The sequence below is a fragment of the Callorhinus ursinus genome, unplaced genomic scaffold, assembly GCF_003265705.2.
Source record: "Callorhinus ursinus isolate GAN/ISIS: 27379988/994484 unplaced genomic scaffold, GSC_fseal_2.0 scaffold23, whole genome shotgun sequence".
In the NCBI taxonomy this organism is placed as follows: domain Eukaryota; kingdom Metazoa; phylum Chordata; class Mammalia; order Carnivora; family Otariidae; genus Callorhinus; species Callorhinus ursinus.
Genome location: NW_027397085.1, coordinates 546,537 through 565,250, shown reverse-complemented (window position 1 = coordinate 565,250; position 18,714 = coordinate 546,537).

Here is an 18,714-nt window from a genome sequence, read left to right as displayed (position 1 = left end):
GCAGCTGCCGCCAACGCACATGGCTCTCAGCAGCATGTAATGTTGCCTGGGACTGTGGCCAACTTGGCTGAGCCATTTTAGACATCTTGAGGGACACAGTTCTGAGCATCTTAAATGGATAGACAGACTTCTGTCAGAAAGTGTTGCTTCACACCAAAGAACTGCCCCCATTTTTCCCAATGAAGAATATTAGTTGGAAATAAGTGATCATTTTATACTCTGGCAACCTGGGGGTCCTGTTTTTACACCTGATGCAGAATCATGTGAAGGGGCCTCTATGGCTCATACATCCCTCCTTACTTATCAGACAGTTCTAACCTCCTTTTAGGAACCCCTGTGCTATTTTCTAAGGCAAACCTCCCCTCAAAACATGTTGGGGTGTCTTAATATCCCAATCAGCATCTTCTCTTCCCTTCGCTCGTGCCCACATGCTCCTCACCCAGAAGCATGTAGTCCATAAACAATAGCAACACATTACAGTCCAGGTTTGGGGCTGGTGTGAGAACTAGCCAACACATTCCCATGTTTATTACATAATTTAGGGCTCTTTTTAACCCAACAAAGAAAAGCAGTACAAACGCAGGTTGTCAGGGAAGAAATGTAGGACCATGAGTGACCAAAGCAGGACTGGGACCCATGTTTCCACTGGACCCCTTTGTCTAGTTCCAAGGTGCAGTCAGGGAAATAGCCACTGTGACTCAGGAACATTGGTCTGACTCAAAATGTTTTTCCCTCAAGGGATTTCTTCAGTTGTTCTGGAAACTCAGCCTGAAAATTAAAAATACTCCATAAAGGTAAAGCTTCTATCTAGAACAATCCATCTCAGAAGAAGCATATTTTCTGAAACCAAGACTGTCACACAATTTGAGCTGTCTCACCTGCACCAGTGACTAGCCATCCATTCACTCAGCGAATCCTTACTGAGTGTATTCCAGGTGCCAGGACTGCCACGTACTGTGGACTTGGTGGCTGATGCACTAGGCACAGCTGTAGCCCTTCTGGAGTTGAGAGTGCATTCAGGGAGTCTGATGATGAGCTAGAACTCATGTGTTATGACAGCAGGGAAGCCAGGTCAATCCCAAAGTTTGGAACAGCTTCTTTGAGGATGTAACGTTCAAACTTGAAGAATGAGTAGAAGCTGGCCAGGTAAGGATGAGGGGAGGAGGACTCCAGATGTGGCAGCCACAAGCATGGGCCTCGCAGGTCTCTAAGTTCCGGGAATTTAATTGCCCGAGGCCCAGTTGCTGCTCTCTGAAATCCATCTCCATGTGTTGAGGCTGTGCTTCCCATAGGCACTCCTGGCAAGTGATTGAATGTAGCAGCCTGTTCCTTGGAGGCCAGGACTCCACTGATGACTCATGACTCTGCTCAAGGATACCCCCACAACCCTATCAAATGCCCTTAGATTGCTGGGGGCGGGAAATGTCTAAGCTACGTACACCCACCTTCCTTCCCTCTCTCCTTCACTGGGGACCTGCCTTTGTGCTCTTTGTCTAGCCTCTCCATTCTGCTGCCCACCAGGGGGAGTAGGTGACATTGCCCAGGGAAGGTGGGCTGGCAGAGGTGAGGTGAGCCAAGAAGAAAAGAGAAACAAAGAAGAAAGGGCTTGGAGCAGAGCCATGCAAGTTCTGTTCTCTCAGCAGGAGGAGGCAAAGTCAAACATGTGGCACTGACCATTTGCTCCAGGCATTGTTCACGACTAGATTTCTGTCCCTTGCTTTGAAAATTCCAGAATGACTCTGGCTGAAAGGACCCTGTTTCAGGACAGGGTCCTGAAGTGTTCTGGGGCAGGACTGGAATTTTTCTGAAAGCTATTTTTTACTCCACCTATAAGGACTTTTCCCTTCCTGTAACATCTTTATCTTTATAAGATCAGAAGCAGGTGACACCAGAGTCTCATCTTGGCAGGGCCCATCCCAGGCCTCACTAGAGGGGAAGCCCAGGCAGGCCTCAGACATGACAGGTCTAGACCAGGTGTGTCCCTATTGTGGAGATGGACAATACAGTCTATCAGCAACTGGCACCATTCAACATCTAGATCCTTCTAACTAGCAGCTCAGGTGCAGATGCTTCCTGGCTACATGGGGAGAATGTCCTATTCTGGCTACCATGAGTCACTTAGCAGATCTAGTTCCCCTTGAATATTAATAAATTGATTTTCTGGTTTTATTTTTAAAACAAAAGAATAACATTAACATCAAGGGAGGTCATGAGAGAAGGAAAGAATTACAAAAAAGCCACATGCAGCCTGTGGGTGTAAGGTGGAGGTGAAGGGGGGTAGATTTTGGCTTTTAGGTGGGCACAGTTACCCCAGCCAGGATTTCAATGGTGCCTTTCAAATTAATTCTTTATCTGTGTGATGCCTGGGGATTAGGTAGGAGTACCAAAATGCTATAATTCTCAAGAGGAAAAAATGACCCTGCTGGTGATCATTTAAGGTGGTATTTTAGGACAAATAAAAGGAAATACATCTTTACACAGCCTGTAGCATGTAAGTGGAACTCATTACCCCCTAAGGTGTTCAAGATGAAAATCATAAAAAATGGGTCCAAGAAAAGGCCAGATAAATTCATGGATATTAAATGTAATGGTTGTCAAGGTCAACCTATGAAGACCAAGTCATATGCCCACAGAAAGTTTCCCTCTAGAGGCATTTAGGTTCTGGGCACATTAAGCTCCCAGATGTTTCTGGAATGCAGAGTGCTCTTTCTTAATGCTATGCCTTTGCCACACTGGAGCCTTGAGGGTCCCTTGCCACTCTCCTCTTAGGCTGGTAAACTACATGAATTCTTCAAGACCTGGTTTAAATGGACCCTCTTCTAGGAAACACCCCTCGAGGATTCCTTCAGGGCAAGGCTTATCACTCCTTTCACCAGTGGAACCCCTCCCCCAAAGCACTGTAATGGTTTGTCTGCCCAACTGGTCAGAGATTGTGTCTGATTCTTATGGGCTTAGCACAGAACCTGGCCCATAGCCCCTAGGCAGGAAATGTGTTGAATGAATGAATGAATGAATGAATGTTGAGCTATATAAATCAGTAGTTTGAGCACTTACAGCGGTTGTGATATTCTTAATGACATTCTTAGAAGCTTTGCTTCTAGTGTCGGTTGGACAGTACTCTTCTTCCAGGACATATGCCTGTTTTTCTCAGCTAATATATATGCTAGTCCCCAAGGAAGCCATCTGTGTAGTTGAAGTGGAGTAGCCAAGAGGCTTGTTGAGATTTTAGTGTCTTTAACCTGTGTCTCTTAGACAAGCGAGCCAGTTCCCCAGAAATCTGGTCTAGAAATATTGCCAATGCACATTCCAGTGACTTTGAGAGGTTAGAAAAACAGACATATCACCTTTCAGGCTGAAATCACCGGGAACTACATTTTAAAGTTGGGTTTCCTTCCAGATCCTAAGGTTATGAATGACACAGAGTCTGTGGAAACTTTATGAGATCACTAAGAAGCTGAGGTCTTTAACTCTCAAGGATCAACCAAATACAACATTTGCATGTTTAAAAAAGACAAAACAGTAAGCAAAAGTCTAGTGATCAAAATGCTGCCCCAGTCAAACCAACACAAGGGGACTGCCCAGGTTCAAAGATGGAGATTGTGAAAATGGTGGGGTGTGGGCAGAGCAAGGAGAGCAGGAAACCTGGACAATAAAGGAAAATCTAAGAATAATGAGAGGTCCTCCTCCGTCAATTAAACACTCAGGCCCAGAGAAAGGCTCTTGGCAAGACTCCTACCAAGAACCTGGGGTTCCGATCCCAATTTTAACCCCCTCAATAAACCATTTGAGTTTAACTTCTGCAAAATTTCAGTAGTCAATTTAAAAACAAACGTCTACATATTCTAACTTAAAGGTAAATGCAGAGTGCTTTGAGGGACCACATACTGATGTCCATTCCACAGATAGCTACTAAGCAACTATTAAGTTCAGGGCCATCTGCTGGACTTGAGTGATGGAGCAGGAAGCAGGACTGAGGTTGTGCAGCCCTCTTTGAGTTTATTGCCTGGCAAGAAGGACAGGCCAGGATAAGTGATAGCAGTAATGGCTGGTGAGGTTTCCTGAGGGCAAGTTGAGGGAGTTCTGCTAACATGTAATGAATTAGAGGACTTGCTCAATAACCAAGAGGTGGGAAGATCTCCCAATGGGAGTGATCTTAAACTGTTGCTCAGAATTGAGGTTGTAAGGAGAATGTTCCAAGAAGAGAGGAAAACTCTGAGGAGCTTAAGCTTCCAGCATTGCTTGAGGCTTGAGAGAAGGGGTGGGGGGCTGTGCAGGTATTGTGCACGAGTGAGGTGAAGGTATTTAACAGCTAGACAGGAATGGAAGTTAGTCAGTAATGACATTCACCCAAGGAGCATTCCATTTCTTTCTCTCAATAGGCTAAATTGTAGATATTATTCAACCTCTTGCTTGCTAAGAGATTAAAATAATAGTACGAATTGTTTATAGTGTAATCTTTTTTTGTTTGTTTGCCGTACCTACCACTAGAAAAATGATATGCCAGAGTCATGATAAAACTTTTCCAAAGATTTGTCCCATTAAGTTGCAGGGTATTAAGTAAAGTGGAGACTCTGTAAGAGGATTAATTCACTTCAGTGATATTTTCAAGATGCTGAATTTTGTCTCAGCATTTGCTGAACAGCAATTAGGTTAACAAAATTTCTTAGCCCATATAATACTGTCTCAGAAGTTTATCTGTTCATGAAAATTGTTTACTAGAATAACATACTTCAGTTTAACCTAATCCTCCAGGCTGGATGAGAGGCTCTAATTGGCAGTTACATACTGAGCTGTGAATTTAGAATCCTGGCTCAGTCACTTGGATGTTAGATAACCTCTCCGTACTTCAGTTTTCTTGTCCACAATATGGAGATTATGATATCTATAGTCCTCAACTGAACTAACGTACATTTAGCATTAGCACTCACTTTTAGTAATAAAATTGATATTGTAAATGCTCAAGGCAGGTGGGCATCAGGTGGGTTTTAACCAAGGCCTTCAATAAATGAAGGAGCAATTCAACAGGGATGAATTTCACACTGGTCTCCTAACCATTCCTATGGGAGCCCATCTATCTTAGGAGTGACCAACATTTTTGGGGAAACCCTACCTGGAACCTGACCACAACCTACCTATAGGGACCTTTTACCATCCACCCATTTACTCTCCCACTTTTCACCCCATAATCTGGGAACCTAAGTCCAGTGGGGACTGAAGTTCCCATATGCAGCCAGGTGAATGTGACTCTAAGGGAGCACTGGCCTGTGGTAGGTGGCCACAGCCTCAGAGGACCTATCACCCCCTGCCCCAGAGATGGGGAACACTCTGGTTGGAGGACTTGATCAGCACAAGGATTGGAACTTGGGAAGCATACCAGGCTGGTGTGCTAAAGAATACTAGAATGATCTGCAAGCAGCACCCACCTGGGCTTGAGGGGGTACGGGAGCACCACTACAGGCATGAGCCAACCATGGTGGAAGCCAGTGGCAGTACCCAGTAGTAAGTAATTTTGGGAAGACTGGCATAAGCATCAACTGGTCAGACCAGATTCAGCATTAACACTTTAGTTCATAGACAGGAAGAGGTGGGGAAGAGATTTCCGAACTATGGAAGAATTTCAATATTTAAACAACCAATATAACTAGCTATTTGGTAAACGTAAGTTGAATATTGATCTTGGGGCCTTGGGAACCATATTAATGGCTCTGGACTCCATCCTAAGGATATGGAAAACTACAAGGGCCTTAAGAGATCTGATGTATGTTTTTCACCTAAGCTTGCTGAATACAGTAAGGAGGACAGATTAAAGGAAAAGAAGATGGGAGACAAGGAAACCAGTTGAGATGTTCTTGCAGGAGTTCAGGTTGGAGATAATAGTAGGAATGGATGGATATGAGAGATATTTAATACATACTGTTGTCAAGACTTGGTGATTAACTAGACATGGAAAATAAGAAGGAGGAGTCCAGAATGACTCCTAGATTCCTTGCTTAGAAAATAAGACAGATTATGTCACCATTCACTAAGATAGGAAGTCAGGAGACAGAGCAGCTTTGAGGAGAGGATGTGACCAGTTTGGTTTCGGATATGTTCAGCTTGAGGTGCCTATTGCATATTTACACAGAGATCCAGTAGGCAATTAGATATATGGGTACCATGTGTGAAAGAAGCCTAGTGGGAGATGATGATTTGGGAATTTTTTTCTATATTGAGTGCATGAAATTGCCCTGAAATAGAATATAGAGTGAGAAAAAGATAGGTGTGAGTCTTGAGTAACAAAAACATGTAAGGAACAGGTAGAGGATGAGGCACCACAAGGTTAGAGGGAAAAGCACATACTGTGCAATAACAGAAGGTACGAGAAAGGTATGTTGGGTACCTTCTGTTCTATTTGTCTTCCTATATGGCTAAAGACTACTTTTCCGACATTCTCTTGCAACCAGAGGTCTGGATGCAAATTAAGTTCTACCAATTACATATACCACTCAAGATTTAGAAGATAAAACTGAGGCAGAGGCTGATGCTTTTAGTTGATTCCCATTGAAGTTGCGGAGCTTTTCTGCAACAGCATTCCGCCTCTAGTTGCTAGCTTCATGGTTCTTCAGTTGTTATGGTGGTAGTACCAGCTTCCTAAGACCTAGATTATAGCCTTAATAGTGTGTTCTAATTCCTTAACTTCCTAATTTTGGCAAAGGTACAATCTTCCCTGGCAGGCCAGCTGTGATGTCATTCTTGGAGATTGAGCTACATGTCTAGCCCTTCCAACTTTAATAAACACCTAATTGCTATATTAAATCCCCTTCTGCTTAAAATATCTACAGTGGTATCCTTTTTTCTTTTTGAATTCTGAGTAATATGAAAAAAGTATTTCAGAGGAGGATCCAGCATGTGTCTTTTCCCACACCATCAAGCAATTAACTCAATTCTGACACTATCTACCCAGACATAGTGTTAAATCCTACAGGTAAAGGGCTCAGTCCTATAAAACTGTCCCCCAATTTTAGATGCCAATGGCAAGTCCAGGCTGTAACCTAGGCTTCTGACTGATGGGCCATAGATTGGAGATTTCTACAACTCCCTCCTCAGGTTTGAGTAATTTACTAGAGTGGCTCACTGAACACTGAGAAATATTTACATTTACCAGTTAATTATAAAAGGATATTAGGGGGGCACCTGGGTGGCTCCGTCAGTTAAGTGTCTGACTCTTGATTTCAGATCGTGCTTGGAGCCTGCCTAAGATTCTCCCTCTCCCTCTGCCCCTCCCCACCCCTCTCTGTCTCTCTCTCACCCCCTCTCTTAAAAAAGGGGGTGGATATTAGGGGAACAGCCAAATGGAAGAGATGTATAGGGCAAGGTATGGGAAAAAGGCAGGAGCTTCCATGCCTTCTCCAAGGGTACCATTCATTGACCGAACACTTCCACGTGTTCCTGAACCTGGAGGCTCTCCCAGCCTCATCCTTTTGGGTTTTTAGAGTCTTCATTACACAGGCACAATTGGTTAAATCACTGGCAACTGGTGATTGATTTAACCTTTAGCCCCTCTCCCCTCCTGGGAGTTTGGGGGCCGGGTGGGACTGAAAGTTCCAACCATCTAATCACTTGATTAGTTCCCCTGGCAGCAAGCCTGCATCCTCTTTGCTTTCCTAAAGTCACTTCATTAACATAAACTCAGCTGTGGTTTGTTATGGGTATCAGGACAACTCTTTTACTCTTATCACTTAGGAAATTCCAAGGGTTTTAGGAGCATTGTGTCCCCAGAAATGGGGACAAAGCAACTATGTATTTCTTATCATAAAGTACAATATCACAGGTCTTCACTGAACTTCATTTCTTCACAGGACTTCTGGTGCCACTCTAAAGAGTTTCTGTTTCGTCTGTGAGCAAAAGGAAACCCATAACTAATTTTAAACAGGAGAATTACAAAAGCATATTTGCACACCTGAGAAACATCATTCAGTCCAGGGAGTGGTTGGGAAGGTAGCAGGGTGGACAGGGGTTACCCATTAGGGCTTGTTGGTCAGTCCTCTGGGCAAATTATGATGAGGCCTAAATTCGGGCAATGGCAGTGGAGATGGAGAGAAAGAGATTAGATACAAGAGAATTTTAGGAAATTTTACAAAATAATGCCTTAAGCTTTGGTTAACCTCAGTTAAAATTAAAGAATTGAGGTCACCATGGTCTTTTATGAGAAGTCCAATAAAGAGAAGTGCTATAGACTGAATATTTGTGTACCCCCAAGATTCATATGTTGAAACCTAATCTCCAAGGTGATGCATTTGGAGATGGTGACTTTGGGAAGTGATTACATCATGAGGGTGGAGCCCTCATGAATGGGATTTGTACCCTTACAAAAGAGACCCTAGAGAACTCCCTATCCCTTCTACCATGTAAGGACACAGCAAGATGTCTGTCTGAGGACAAGGGAGTGGGGCCTCACCAGACACTGGATCTGCCAGTTTCTTGATGTTGGATTTTCCAAAACTGTAAGAAATAAATGTCATAAATATGTTTGTTATGGGAAAATGAGTTTACCTGCTTAAGTTGTAAGTGAACTCAGTAATTGTATTAATTAATCTACTATTTGATGTACTATATTAGATAGAAAGCACCTGACTTAGTCTAGTTTTCTCCCTGCAAAGTGCTTACAATCAAAGCATACCCTTTGCCAATTCTGACCCAAACACATATATGATAAAGCTTGTTTTTCTGTAGGTGGTAAAATAGTCAGGATTGGGATTAGTTTGAAAGATTAAGCAAGGAAGAATTTTCTGGAATGATGCTCAGGCTGCTGGCTTGGGCAAGGAAGTAGGTGGAGAAGCTGTTCAGTACTGCATGGAACACAGGAGGAGGAGGAGGAGCAAGTTTCCAAGGAAGACAATGAGTTTGACTCTGAACATGTGGAATTTGAGGTGCCTGTAGGACATCTGAATAGAGCTTATTAACAACCAAGTGGAGGAATGTGTATGGAACTCAGGAAAGAGATCTAGAAATTTACATTTGGAGTGGTAAATATTGCCTTTAAGTTATTTAGGAGAAACCAGCCATAGCATTGATGTTAAAAGATCAAAATGGCACGAAGCCCCCCCCCCCCCCCCGTCTTGTCCCCATCAGAGTCCAGAGTATAATAGGTACTCGGTATTTATCTGTTGAATGAACACATGGTCTAATATCCCTGTTCCCCATAGCCTGTTTCAAACATGTCCCCATCACCTAATAAAACTGAAAATGCAAAGGCTAGAAATGCCTTTTTTTAAATTAAAGGATTGCTCCCAAGTTCTGCTGGAGAGGTAGTACAGCAACCACCATCAGTCACACACTTCCCCAGTGGAATAATATTTGGGAAAAAGGAGGAGGAACAAGCATGGAGTCACAAAGGTCAGGCTGTTTCCTTCACATCTTTTCCTGGGGTTGATCTGGCTTGGAAGCCTGAGTCCCTCCACCCAGGGTGCTCTTAAGTATACCAAAAGTCCCTCTCATCCTTTCCATTACTTGCTTTTAAATGTGCTCCTGGGAACCCCTGGGACTATCAACATAGTCTGAAGTCCAGCCTACCACCTCCACATATTTTTTTTTCATTTCTTCACAGCATTGATCTTTGTAACTTAGCAACTTGAAAAGCCAAGGAACAGCAGGCGTCTTCCAACGGTAATTTTGAAACCTCTCAGAGGACTATCAAGATCCCGGAGTTTATAAGAGATGCCATATATTTGCAGGGTGGGGAGTGTGGACATGGGGGAGTGGTGTGGAAAGAAAAACTTTTGTTGCAGCTAGGAGATATTACCAAAGGCTCTCAGCCCAATTGGAGTGAAAGGAATTGGAAACCTGGGTAGGAAGACTACCCCAACTTCTGCTCTGATTTTGGCCATTGCTTATTACATTTCAGCTTCTTCTCTCCTTAAGTCATTGTTGGCTTCTGTCTTGAGGAGCAGCAACTCAGAAAGCATAAACCTGTCCCTGGAATGTCTTTCTTTAGAAACAGAAATGGAATATTTCTGGTAATACCCTTTCCCCTTGTGTCTGCACAGTCCTAGGAGCAGCAATTCTGTAAGAGGTGAGTTGAGAATGAGGCTATTACCCATATCATGGAATCCTCCAAAAGGCTCTTCCCATGGGGCACCTGGGTGGCTCAGTCAGTTAAGCATCTGCCTTCAGCTCAGGTCATGACCTCAGGGTCTGGGGATCAAGTCCCACAACAGACTCCCTACTCAGTGGGGAGCCTGCTTCTCCCTCTCCCTCTGCCTGCTGCTCCCCCTACTTGTGCTCTCTCTGGCAAATAAATAAATAAAGTATTTTAAAAACAAAAACAAAAGGCTCTTCCCTGATGCAAGTATAATTAACACAAACATAGTTGGTAGGTAGGGGAGTTCTGAATGATCAGGTCAATAGGCTCAAGTTGAAACCTCTTCTTTACCAGCTTCCTTCATCTAGCTTCCTTCCCCAGATAGCAAAATCTCAGTAAACATTTGCACAATGTTGTACTGGGCATTCAGTTAGATTAACATGGCTGACATGAAATACCAGCAAACCCATCTCCTAACTGCTTTGTACTAAGAGCTCTAGGAAGAGCTCTGCCTTTAACAACACCCAAGAGAAAGACTCTCTCAGGTTTCCTCTCCTCATTCTCCAAAATCCTAGTGAATTCATCACCTGAGTTAAAGTTATCCTCTTGCAAACCAGACCCCAGAGACTCAGGCCATTCTAACTTCCTAATATTCTTTACTGCCAAAGTAACCTGACTTAATTTAAACAAATGAGTGAGTGTTGGTGGTAAAAGTTGATCACTTCAAGAATGACCAAAGAAGCAGAGTCTCAATTCTCTGAGGTTCTAAATTCTTCTGAGGCTCTTCCCACAGAATGTAGAGGTATTAGGGAATGTTAGGTACACCTCGTCTGAGCAACACCTGTTGTTTTGGGAGCCAAGACTTTATTTGCTGAAGTATAGCTGAGAAGTCTGATTTGGTTTTCCTGTTTTCATTTTGGACTCTGGTGCTTGATTTTACTTTGTGAGGCTCTCTAGGGACAGGTTCATCCCATCTGCTGACATCCTGTTGGCTCTGAGGTGACACATTCTCGTTAAGACAGCTCCTATTTAATGTTGTGTCTTCTGTTGTTTTGGCCTCTGTAACTTTCTCCTTTTCAGCTTTCTTTCCCTCCACTGGTCCCAATGGACCCGAATGGACTATTTGACATTCTCCTGCTTTTAATCCTCCACCTGTATTCTATCAGTATGGAATATGGTAATTACTTGATTCATCTTCCAATTCACTGTACTAGAAACAGGAGCCAGGGAAAGCCAACAACTCCATTTTCCATTGGAAAATGCCCAGGGGTTGGTTAACAAGAGAGGGGTTCACAGGAAGGAAATTAATGCGTTGATAAGATGTCATAGTGTGTACTGGGGAGGATCAACCAGCAGGAAGCCTCCTACATGAAGCCAAAGCCATGGATCTATTCCATACCAAAACTCAATTTGAAGTACAGACTCACACTCAGATTTCCCCATGAGATCTACTTCTTAAGCATTTGTATAAAAGATAGGTATTAACCTGAGTTAGGGCATTTTGTTTCTGAAGTGGGAGGAGTGGAGTATACTAGAAACTATGTTATTGTCATCATCACCATTGTTGTATTAAAAAAAAAAAGTGGCTGGGCTTTCTCCCTAGTTAGTAAGAGGTAGCCTCTAAATCACTGGAATTTCCCCAAGGATAGAAATGTCTTTATTATTCGTGGTGGGCCCCTCAGACCATAATTGAATTTGTACTAACAAGATAACTGAGGATGGAGGCTGGCTATGCCAGAAAGTCTAATCATTTGATTAGAGGGTAGGGCTTTGAGCACAGGTGGGGAATAGAAATTTTTTTCAGACAGTTATAAAAGTGGAAGTGGTTCTCTTTTCACCAAAATGTTAAAGTCCATAAATTCCTTCTCATCAGTGAGAAGCACCTCAGGATGTAAACAAACTTATAGATGTAGAACACAACACTATACACATAAAGAAAATATGTGTAGGGTAAAAAGCAACCGGCATTTTCCAGAGCCTGCACTGAATAGTCCAGAATTATACAAATCTACTAGGAAGAGGAAAAATTAAAGTTACAGAACAACTTCATGAAAACCATATTTAAATGAGACCATTTTGCATTATGTAAGACAAAGAATCAATATTCCTAACATGCAAAAATTCTAATGAAAAGAATAACATCCCTTAGGAAAAAATGGCAAAGCAAGGAATATAGACAAGCAAAATTTAGCGATATGTAAAACAGAGGAAGCAGGAAAATGGCAGCAGAGTAGGAGTACCCTAGGCTCACCTTGTCTCATAAACACAACTAGATAATTATCAGATCATCCTAAATACCCCAGAAATCTACCTGAAGCCTGATAGAACAAACTCTACAACTAAAGGGAGAGAAGAGGCCACACTGAAGAAGGTATAGGAAGTACAGAGACATGGTTTAGGAGAGAAATAGATCATGGCTGCTACAGAGGGGAGGGAGCCATGGTTGTGGAGGAGAGAGAGAGAGAGACAGAGAGAGAGGAGCACATGGGAATGCACAAAGGAGAATGTTTCCCCAAAGCCATTGGCTTGGAAAAAGAGAGGGGCTGAATTTTTTGAGTTCTTGTAGCCAGCTGGGCTTAAAGCCTGGAGTTGTAAATGTCAGCAGGCTTGGCTGGGATAGACCCCCTGAGGGCACTGCCCTACCCCTGAAGAGAAGGCAGGCAACAGCCTGGGGACAGACGGCATGGAAACAGTCATCTAAATAGTGCTTGGAGTACCCAATGGGGGAGATTATTTCCTCTTCTTGGAGCATGTCCCTGAGAGGCAGCATTCATGGAGACTACCTCTCCAGGAACAAAGGAGCTGGCCTGCACCATTTCTCTCCCCCACCTCTCAGCATTAACACAAAGCCACTCATGGGAAGCAGCAAAGTACCCACACTGGCTGCCTAACTTGCTTACACCAAGCCCTGGCACTCTATTGGAACTGCCCTTTTCAGTCACACTTACCTCAGTCCCTGTGCAGTGGACCCTTCCCCCAAAAGACCAGCACAAACCCCTGCCCACTCCACATCTCCTGACCAGAGAGTCTTGCAGGGCCTCAGTTGGTGGAGGTGGTGACAGGTCTCATTTCACAAGCAGACCAGAGCATACCTAGCTAAAATTTGCCACATTCAGGCCAGGGAACAAACACTTCCCACAGCAGGCAAGGAGAACCTCTGCAGAGGACTGGCCTGAAGGGTGGAAAGGCCAGAACACAACAGCAGAGCATACACTGCACATACTGGAGACACTCACTGAAGCTCTAGGCCCTGGACACTGTATGATCTCTTCTTCATAAAGCCATTACTTTCAGGACCAGGAACGTAACTGGCTTTTCTAACACGGAAGGCAGAGACTTGGGCAAAATGCAAAGATACGGGAATTTATCCCAAATGAAAGAACAACATAAGGCCATAGCCACAGATTAAAGCAAACAGATATAAGTAACATGCCTGATGGAGAATTTAAAGCAATGATCATAAGAATTATGATTAAAGCAAACAGATATAAGTAACATGCCTGATGGAGAATTTAAAGCAATGATCATAAGAATACTCACTGTGCTTGAGAAAAGAAGACTTCAGTGAGACCCTTACCACAGAGATAAAAGAGTTAAAAAAGAATCAGAGATAAAGAGTGCAATAAATGAGATTAGAAAGACTTGATGCAATGAATAGCAGGCTGGAAGAAGCAGAAGAATGAATTAATGACTTAGAAGACAAAGTAATGGAAAGCAATGAAGCTGAACAAAAGAGAGAAAGAATTATGCAACAGGAGAATAGACTTAGAGACCTCTGTGACTCCATCAAATGTAATATCATTTATATCATAAGAGTCCCTGTAGAAGGAGAGTGAGAAAAGAGGGAAGAAAATTTACTTGAAGAAATAATAGCTGAAAACTTTCCTAATCTGGGGAAGGAAACAGACATCCAGATCCAGGAGGCACAGAGAACTTCCATCAAAATCAGTGAAAGCAGGCCAACACCAAGACATATGGTAATTAAACTTGCAAAATATACTGATAAAAAAATCTTAAAAGCAGCAAGACAAAAGAAGTCATTAACTTACAAGGGGAAACCCATGAGGCTAGCTGGAGATTTTTCAACAGAAACTTGACAGGCCAGAAGAGAGGGGCATGATATAGTCAAAGTGCTGAATGGGAAAAATCTACAGCCAAGAATATTCTATCCAGCAAAGCTATCATTCAGAATAGAAGGAGAGATAAAGAGTTTCCCAGACAACCAAAAACTGAAGGGGTTCATGGCCAAAAAAACAGCCCTGCAAGACATATTAAAGGGGACTCTTTGAGTGGAAAGAAGAGACCAAAAATGACAGGATAAAGGCAAAAAACACAAAAGCAATAAAAATGAATATTTCTGTAAAAATCAGTAAAGGAACTCGCACACACAAAAAGGATATCAAAATAAAATAACTACCTAAAATGTGGGGAGGAGAGTAGAAAAGAATGAGTTCAAACTTGAATGACCATCAACTTCTGCTATTTGCCGAAGAGGTTATATACAAACCTAATATATCAAAAATCACTAACAGACATGCAAAGAATAAAGAGAAATCCAAATATATCACTAAAGAAAATCAGAAACACATGAAAGAGAGAAAGGCAAAAAAGGATAAGAGAAAATCTCCACAAACAACCACAAAACAAGTAACAAAAGTCGATAAATACATATCTATCAATAATTACTTTGAATGTAAATGGACTCAATGCTCCAATCAAAATAGATAGGGTGACAGAGTAAATAAAAAAAGACTAATCTATATGCTGCCTACAAGAGACTCATTTTAGATCTAAAGACACCTGCAGATTGAAAGTGAGGGGTTGGAGAAACATTTATCATGCAAATGGATGGCAAAAGAAAGCCAGAATGACAATACTTATATTAGACAAACTAGACTTTATTTTTTTCGAAAATTTTATTCACCTATTAGAGAGAGAGAGAGCACAAACAGGGGGAGCAGCAGAGGCAGAGGGAGAAGCAGACTCCCCGCTGAGCAGGGAGCCTGATGTGGGGCTCGATCCCAGGACCCTGAAATCATGAACTGAGCCTAAGGCAGATGCTCGAACGACTGAGCCACCCAGGCACCCCTAGACTTTATTTTTTAAAGGATTTATTTATTTGAGAGCAAGAGCCAGGGGGTAGAGGAGCAGAGGGAGAGGGAGAAAGAGAATTCTCGAGCAGACTCCCCACTGAGCAATGAGTCCAACACAGGGCTCGATCCCAGGACGCTGAGATCATGACCTGAAAAATCAAGAGTCAGCCACCCAATTGACTGAGCCACCCAGGTGCCACAGACAAATTAGACTTTAAAACAAAGACTGTAACAGGAGATAAAGAAGGCACTATATAATGATAAGGTGGACAATCCAACAAGAAGGTAAAGAATTATAAATATTTATGCACCCAAAATATATAAAACAATAACATAAAGCAGCTAACTGATAATACAATAATAGTAGGCAACTTTAACACCATACTTACATCAATGGACAGATCATCTAAACAGAAAATAACCAAGAAAATGATGGCTTTGAATGACACACTGGACCAGATGGATTTAACAGATATATTCAGAACATTCCATTCTAAAACAGCAGAATACACATTCTTTCAAGTACACATGGAATGTTCTCTGGAATAGATCACATATTAGACCACAAAACAGACCTCAACAAATACAAAATGACTGAAGTCATACCATGCACTTTTTTGACCACAACATAATGAAATTAGAAGTCGACCACAAGAAAAAATCTTTCAGATCTTTTCAAGACCACAAATACATAGAGGTTAAACAACATGCTACTAAATGATGAATGGGTCAACCAGAAAATCAAAGAAGAAATTTAAAAAATACATGGAGGGGTGCCTGGGTGGCTCAGTGGGTTAAACATCTAACTCTTGATTTCAGCTTAAGTTTTGATCTCAGGGTCATGAGTTTGAGCCCTCTGTTGGGCTCCACGCTGGGCATGGAGCCTACATTAAAAAAAAAAAATACATGGAAACAAATAAAAATGAAAACACAATAGTCAAAACATTTGGGATGCTGCAAAAGTGATCCCAAGAGGGAAGTATATACCAATACACGCCTACCATAAGAAGCAAGAAACATCTCAAAAAACAACCTAACCTTAACCCTAAAGGAGCTAGAAAAATAACAACAAAGGAAGCCTAAAGCCAGCAGAAGGAAATAATAAATATTAGAGCAGAAATAAATGATACAGAAACTAAGAAAAACAATAAAACATAAATGAAACCAGCAGCTGGTTCTTTGAAAAAATTAATAAAATTGATAAATCTCTACCAGACTTATCAAAAAGAAGAGACCCAAATTAATAAAATGACAAATGAGAGAGGATAATAACAACCAACACCACAGAAATACAAACAATTATAAGGGAATATTATGAAAAATTATATGCCAACAAATTGGACAACCTAAAAGAAATGGATAAATTCCTAGAAATGTATAAATTACCAAAACAGAAACAGCAAGAAATAGAAAACTTGAACAGACCAATGACCAACAATGAAATTGAATCAGTAATTTAAAAAATTCCCAGTAAACAGGGGTGCCTGGGTGGCTCAGTCAGTTAAGCGGCTGCCTTTGGCTCAGGTCATGATCCCAGGGTCCTGGGATTGAGCCCCACATCAGGCTCCCTGCTCAGCGGGGAGCCTGCTTCTCCCTCTCCCTCTGCCTGCCACTCTGCCTACTTGTGCTCTCTCTCTCTCTCTCTCTCTCTCTCTGTCAAATAAATAAATAAAATTTTTTTTAAAAATTCCCAATAAACAAAAGTCCGAGACCAGACCACTTCACAGGTGAATTCTACCAAACATTTAAAGAAGAGTTAATACCTATTCTTCTCAAGCTATTCCAAAAAAATGAAAAAGGAAGGAAAACTTCCAAATTCATTCTAGGAGGCCAGCATTACCCTGATATCAAAACCCAATAAAGATACCACTAAAAAAAGAGAACTACAGGTCAGTATCCCTGATGAACATAGATGCAAAAATTCTCAATAAAATACTAGCAAGCCAAATCCAACAGCACATTAAAAGAATCATTCACCACAATGAAGTGGGATTTATTCCTGGGTTGCAAGAGTGGTTCAATATTCACAAATCAATCAGTATGTTACATCACATTAATAAAAGAAAGGATATGAACCATATCTTTTCAATAGATGCAGGAAAAGCATTTGACAAGGTTCAACATCCATTCATGATAAAAACCCTCAAGAATGTAGGTTTATAGGGAACATACCTCACCATATAAAGGCCATCTACGAGAAACCCACGTGATGTGATGAACTCTACATCTGAAACTAATGATGTACTATATGTTGGCTAATTGAATTTAAATTAAAAAAAAAAACAAAAAAACAAAACCCACAGTTAATATCATCCTCAATGGGGAAAAACTGAGAGCTTTTTCCTCTCTGGTCAGGAACAAGATAGGGATGTCCACTCTCACCACTTTTATTCCACATGGTACTGGAAGTCCTAGCCACAGCCATCAGACAACAAAAAAGAAATAAAAGGTATCCAAATTGGCAAGAAATAAGTAAACATTCACTATTTGCAGATGACATGATATTATATACAGAAAACCCTAAAGACTCCACAAAAAAACTGCTAGAACTGATAGATGAATTCAGTAAAGTCACAGGATACAAAATCAATGTACAGAAATCTGTTGCATTTTTATACACCAATAACGAAGCAGCAGAGAGAGATTAAGAAAACAATCCCATTTTCAATTGCACTAAAAACAATAAGATACCTAGGAATAAATCTAACCAAAGATGTGAAAGACTTGTACTCTGAAAACTATAACACACTTTTGGAAAAAACTGAAGATGACACAAAGAAATAGAAACACATCCCATGCTCGTGGATTGGAAGAACAGACTTTTTTTTTTTTTAAGATTTTATTTATTCATGAGAGACAGAGAAAGAGAAAGAGAGGCAGTGGGAGAAGCAGCCTCCCCAAGGAGCAGGGAACCCGATACGGAACTCGATCCCAGGACCCTGGGATCGTGACCTGAGCCAAAGGCAGATGCTTAACTATCTGAGCCACCCAGGTACCCAAGGACAGACATTGTTAAAATGTCCATACTTCCCAAAGAAATCTACACATTTAATGTAATCCTTATCAAAATACCAGCAGCATTTTTCACAGAGCTAGAAAAAACAATTCTAAAATTTGTGTGTAATCATAAAAGACCCCGAATAGCCAAAGCAACCTTGAAAAAGAAAAACCCGGAGGCATCACAATTCCAAACTTCAAGTTATATTACAAAGCTGTAGTAATCAAAACAATATGGTACTGACACAAAAATAGACACATAGATCAGTAGAACAGAATCGAAAACCCAGAAATAATCCCACAATGATATGGTCAATTAGTCTTTGTCAAAGCAGGAAAGAATATCCAATGCGGAAAAGAATTTGTCTTCAATAAATGGTGTTGGGAAAACTGGACAACAAGAAGCAAAAGAATGGAACTGGACCACTTCCTTACACCACACACAAAAATAAATTCATAATGGATGAAAGACCTAAATGTGAGACAGGAAACCATCAAAATCCTAGAGAACACAGGCAGCAACCTCTTTGACCTTGGCTGAGCAACTTCCTACTGGACACGTTG